Source organism: Fragaria vesca, linkage group LG4, assembly GCF_000184155.1.
Source record: "Fragaria vesca subsp. vesca linkage group LG4, FraVesHawaii_1.0, whole genome shotgun sequence".
NCBI lineage: Eukaryota > Viridiplantae > Streptophyta > Magnoliopsida > Rosales > Rosaceae > Fragaria > Fragaria vesca.
The window spans coordinates 13206608-13212290 of record NC_020494.1 but is presented as its reverse complement, the minus strand read 5'-3'; positions in this window follow the sequence as shown (position 1 = coordinate 13212290).

The window sequence follows — 5683 nt, the reverse complement described above, 5'->3', positions numbered from 1 at the left end:
GATATACGATCTCTGCCGTACCTGGAGAGCATCATACTATTAAGGAAAACTAAGGTCTAAGTGCCGTACCTGGACTTAGATACGAGGATTGTTATCTGGAGAAACATAAGAATCCATTAGTTGTGTCAAGCCGTAGATAAAATTGCTTGTGGTTGATTCTGACACCCTAGGCTCATCATCATCATCGTATTCTTACTCTTTTCAATTTTAGTTACTCTCTTTTAGTTTTTGTTTACAAGTTACTTTTCATTATTAGCATAAGACCCTTTTCAAAAACCCCAAAAATCATAAGTACAAGTTAGTTTGAGTCATTGTGTTCGTCTTTGTCAATTTGTGTATTTTGTTTTGTGTGTTTTAGTGTAGTTAATTTAGATATTTCAAAATTTAAGTTGAACTAAGATCCTCGTGGGAACGACAACCCCTTTTCTTCCATTCACTATACTACATCCACCTTGTATACTTGCAGGAATCCACCAATACACCGGGCGCCTACTTCGGGTCCTACTTCTTCGGATAGTGGGTCATCTGGGGTACAGATGCCGCCGCCTCATTTTTTCCTTCCGCAGATGATACCGGCCTTAACCTGTAGTCGATGGCTCAGGGACGCCGATTTATCCATTGCCCCCGCCAGTGGCTCCATCAGCTGCGTACCGGTTCGTGCCTTTTGATACGCCTCTTATTTCCGCGAGGGTATCATCATCGGCGACAGAGACGGAATCCGTCGCGTCCGCCGCGAGCACCTCAGGTAATCATTGATGAATGATTTGTTTTCTTATAATTAATAATAAAGGGTCTCTGATTTTAATAATCAATTTCGTTTATCATGTGATAGGCACCGTCGGAGCGAAGCCGACAAAGAAGAAGAGAGGTCCCATCACATGGAAGGCTCTCGAGAAGATCGTGGGTATCGTGGGGAGGATCGTCATCAATACTGACGGGGATGGCCACATAGTATCGGGCGGGAAGTCGAGGACGTACTCCGGCCGCTTGGGAGCGCTCATTAGGGATAGAGTCCCTATGTTGTGGTCAGACTGGAGCGAGGTCCCGCAGGAGGTTAAGGACATGGTCCACAACACGATGTCGGTGAGTTTACAAAATGCCTCAATAATATTATGTATTACATTGTTGATTTCTCGAAAAACTAAACTAATAAACGGTTAAATGCAGGTGTAGTTTGAGGTTCCCGAGCATCTGAAGGACAGCTGGGCGGATGTTATGCATGGGGGAAGGTACGTTGGGAAGTTAATGAAAAAACAAAATTGTATGTGATATTAATAATATTTCTAATATTTTTGTTGTATCTGTAAGTACAAAAGGAGTGGAAGAACGAGTTGCGGACCCACTGGACTACGCACGGGAACGCACGTTCTGGTACCCCTGCTGAGTTCCAGTACAGGGAGTTCGAGTGGCGTTGGCTTCTGACATCAGAATTCAATAACCCTCGTAAACAGGTATTTAAAAAAATTAATTAGTTAATTTGTCATTAAGTACGTCCGTTTTTAAATATTTTACTAATAGTTTATTTTTTTCTTTCAAGGCCGTTTCCCGGGCAAACGCTCAGAACCGGCAACGCAACACAAGAAACCATCATGGCGGTTATAGACCGTTCGCTGTCTTCATGGACGAGGCGGCCAGGGAACATCCAGAAGTCAACCGGTACGTCTATACGTACGAGAAGGCATATCCTGATGCCCAGGAGGATATTGTAAGTTATCTTACGTTTTTAAATTTTTAAATTTACTTATACATATGTCAAAATGTTAATTAATCATTTTTTCCCTATCCATATAGGCGAAGGTGAGGGAGGCTAGTGACGAGGTGATGAGTGCTATAGTGAGGGAGACATGGCCGGACACGCAGGAGGAATAAATGTCCGAAGCCATGTCCCGGATCGACACTTCGAATCAGACGATTGGGGCGAGGATCATGGGCACAGCCTTCCCAACTACCCAGCTTCAGGGACTTCCGGCTCCGCCCATGCCTCCGGCTATACTGCTACCCCAGCCGCCCCAACCTCCCTAAGAACCTCCGCAGCAGCCCCCAGAAGCGGATATTAATTTAGACGATCTAGATTTTGTGTAGTTGATGAATTATATAGTTTTATGTGCTTGTTGTTGGTTATATGTAATTATTTTGGTGTATTTTGCAGCTTGCTTGGAATAGTGATTTAGAAATTTCGGGGGTTTTTTTTTTACTGGAATGGACTTATAGCCGACGAAATACGCCTTAATTCGTCGGCTATAGTATTGTTAATTTTTTTTAAATAAGTTTTAGCCGACGAAATACGCCTTAATTCGTCGGTTAAACCCTTATAAAGCCGACGAAATAGTCTATATTTCGTCGGCTATAGTAATTTTTTATTTTTTTTATTACATACTATAGCCGATGAATATATTACACGTGTCGTCGGCTAAAGTGTCAGACATGGCCGACGAAACATTTAATATATTCGTCGGCTAAATTCTTAGAAAAAAGCCGACGACCTGTTTTTCGTCGGCTAAACTCTAGGACTATAGCCGACGACTTCTTCTTTTTTCGTCTGCTAAAGTCACTACATACAACCTTTTCCCGACGAAATCTTAGCCGACGAGCTTTCGTCGGCTAAGATCTTAGTCGACGAATTAAGCTAACAGGATAAACCTTCCTTAGCTATAAAAGGAAGGCTTCCCATATATAGAAAGCTCTCTAGCTAGTGGACTAGATCTCTCTCCCGATCCCAAAGGCATATTGGCCATGATAGTTGATTGTAAAGTGGATGTAGCCATGTCTTCCGATGGCATGGTGAACCACTATACGTCCTTATCTCTTGCCTATGATGTTTATTGTTTATATTCGTGTTCCACCGTGATTCTACATAGTCCCCGGGATTATGCAGAAACACAGGTAAAGATACAGGAAAAAAATGACAGAGGATTTGAAGCCATGAATAGCACCACCCAAATTTTATTGTATTCAATCTTTTCACACTACAAAAAATATGGCCAAAAGCCACTTTTTTTCCCAAATTTTTATCTTTTGTGAGCATCATGAGTGAACAGTTGCTATTGTAATACCCTAGATTTTCATATCATTTTTTCCTTGTATTATTTCCTTAATTAATGAAGGATTATTTATGGAAATTCTTTGGTTTATGCGAAGTTGAAGTTTCGGGAGTTTATTTTAAGGTGCTTTGACTTTTAAGAGGCCAAAAGTTGACTTTATTTTCCGTAAGTTATCTTCAAAAACTTCTTTCATGAAAGTTGTAGAGTTTGTCGATACGAGTTCGTAGACATGCGGCACGCTTGAAACGGATGTCATATGAGAAAGTTATGGTCAAAGGAAGTTAGTTTCCGGGATTGAAAAGTGTATAAGTAGAAAAATGTGTGTGGGTTAATTTTTGGAACCCTAAAATCAGCTCACTCTCCTCACTCTCTTCTCTCTCTTCCTCTCCCGAACTCCCTCTCTTCTCCGGTCGAGTTCTCGCTCCTCAGGCCACCAAACCGGACGCCACCAGTCCCGTTCGACTCCCACAAGTGCTCTCTTCAAGGCTGGGTAGCTGTTGCTTGGTGTGGCACGCCGGAATCGGAGCTCTGTTGCCGGAAAGAGGGCTGCTGTGCCACCGGTCGGAGCTGCCGTATACGGCGGCGACGAGGGGCAACCATAGGTGAGTTTTGATCCTTTCTTCCTCCTGGTAGTGTCTAGGCATAAATTGAATCAAGTTTTGAGGTTTTTGAGCCCGAATTTACAGGTTTGAAGTTTGATTTCGGGTTAGGCTTTCGTGGCGTTTTCCGGCCGGTTCTGGCCAAAATTGGTTGAAGCCTCAGGTATAAAAGTTGTTCCCCTTGCTTCAAGCTTCAACTTTGCTGTTGAGAGTTTTCTCAAATTCCGAAGTTTGTGAGAGCGCGTGGGGCCCACTCGCCGCCGCCTGTGGCGGCGCGTCCGGCAATGGTTTTGGCTTAGGTTGCTGTGTTTTAGCTAGCTCTTGTTGTGGTGAGCTTGTGGAGATGTAGAATTTCTAGGTTGTGAGCAAGGTTTGTATGTTACGACTTTAAGTTTGTTATTAGGCTTGATGGAGGTTTGAGTTAAGATTTGAGAATTAGAGGCAGCCATTTTGGGTCTCTAGTTGTCCTCCCTTGAACTAAGGGTTAGTTTAAGGGTATTGTGATAACCTATAGTATTTTAGTTACTAAGGTTTTAATTGTGTTATTTTTAGGTGATTTGTGAAGTTGTGTTTGGTTTGCTATTGTCGGCTTGTGGAATTTGCAGCGGGATTTTTAGGTGAGTAAATCTCACTAAGGTTCACTTTTGAACCAAATGTTATTATGGTCATGTGATGATGATAATGATGATAATGTTGGATTTAATAATATGCTTTTAATTGTTTTTAAAAATATATGAGCTTGATCGCCAACGGCTCATAGGTAAGATAAAACAAATTTTCCTTATATGCTATTTTTGAGATTCATGTGATCATAACTTTATTGATTATTGATAGATTATTCTTGTGGAATATCTATATTTTGTTCAAGTAAATATATCTATGTGGAAAGATATAATTTATGATGTGATAATGTGTTGTTGAGAATAATGATGTGATATTGTGTTGTTGAGGATAATGTTGTGATATTGTGATTGTTGGATAAATAGCCAAACCGGGTTCCAAGCCTTTAATTGGGTGATTGGTTGCGGTTAAGATGCTATTTATCATTTTTGTGTTTGATATTAGACAGTCAAACCAGGTTCCAAGCCTTTCTCCGGGTGATTGGTTGCGGTTAGGAATAGAACTCTAGTCCGTTTGTCAGCGTAGGTCATGGGAGATGCTGTATGGTATCTGGGACCCATGGGTACACATTTTGTTGTTGTAGGTCATGAGGGGTATTTATTAATACATGAGACTCATGGGTATATGTTAATTGAAAAAGTGTTGGATTTGTGGATTTATTTATTGATATAAATTGCTTTTGTGATATATTTGGTAATTGGAGGTTTTAGTGTTTTTTAAGAATTACTCATACGGGATTTTTAGCTTACCGGGTTTGTTGTTTACAACCCGGTGCACCAATTCTTGGTGTAAGGGTTAGACCTGCAGGTGAGGATCAACAGGGTTGAGGCGGAGGCTTAGTGGCAGGGTTTTTGTTGGGTTTTGTTGTACATTGTATATTTTTATATTTGGGGTAGACTTTATTAAAACTCATGTGAGTGGTGTCATTTTCTTGATTTTCAAGTTTATATAACAAGGAAATATAATATTTAACTCGATGTTGAGTTGTGTGACATTTATATTTCTGTATTGAGTTTTAATTTCTTTAAAGTTTGTTTGAAAACAGATTTTAGAATAATATTATTTTAAAATATATTATGTCAAAATTTTTAAAAATTATCTTTAAAAAATTAGGACGTGACAGCTATATTGTCAAAAGAAGAGCTTATACCACATATAATTACATCTGAGAGAAATCTCTCTCTCATAATATGTCCTCTTTGTGGCATCTGAGATTAAATAAACTATTTCCTCTCTCTCATATGTCCAATTCGTGGCTTCTGACATTATTAAACAATCTCCCATAGGTGAAAATATCCCTCGTCCTGACAGCTGTGCCCCTGACTTATGTTTCTTTTACTGAATTACCATTACAGCTGTTGACGACTATAGCTTGTGCTCATCCAGACTTCAATTATTTTCGTTTCGTTTCTGGGGAAGTGA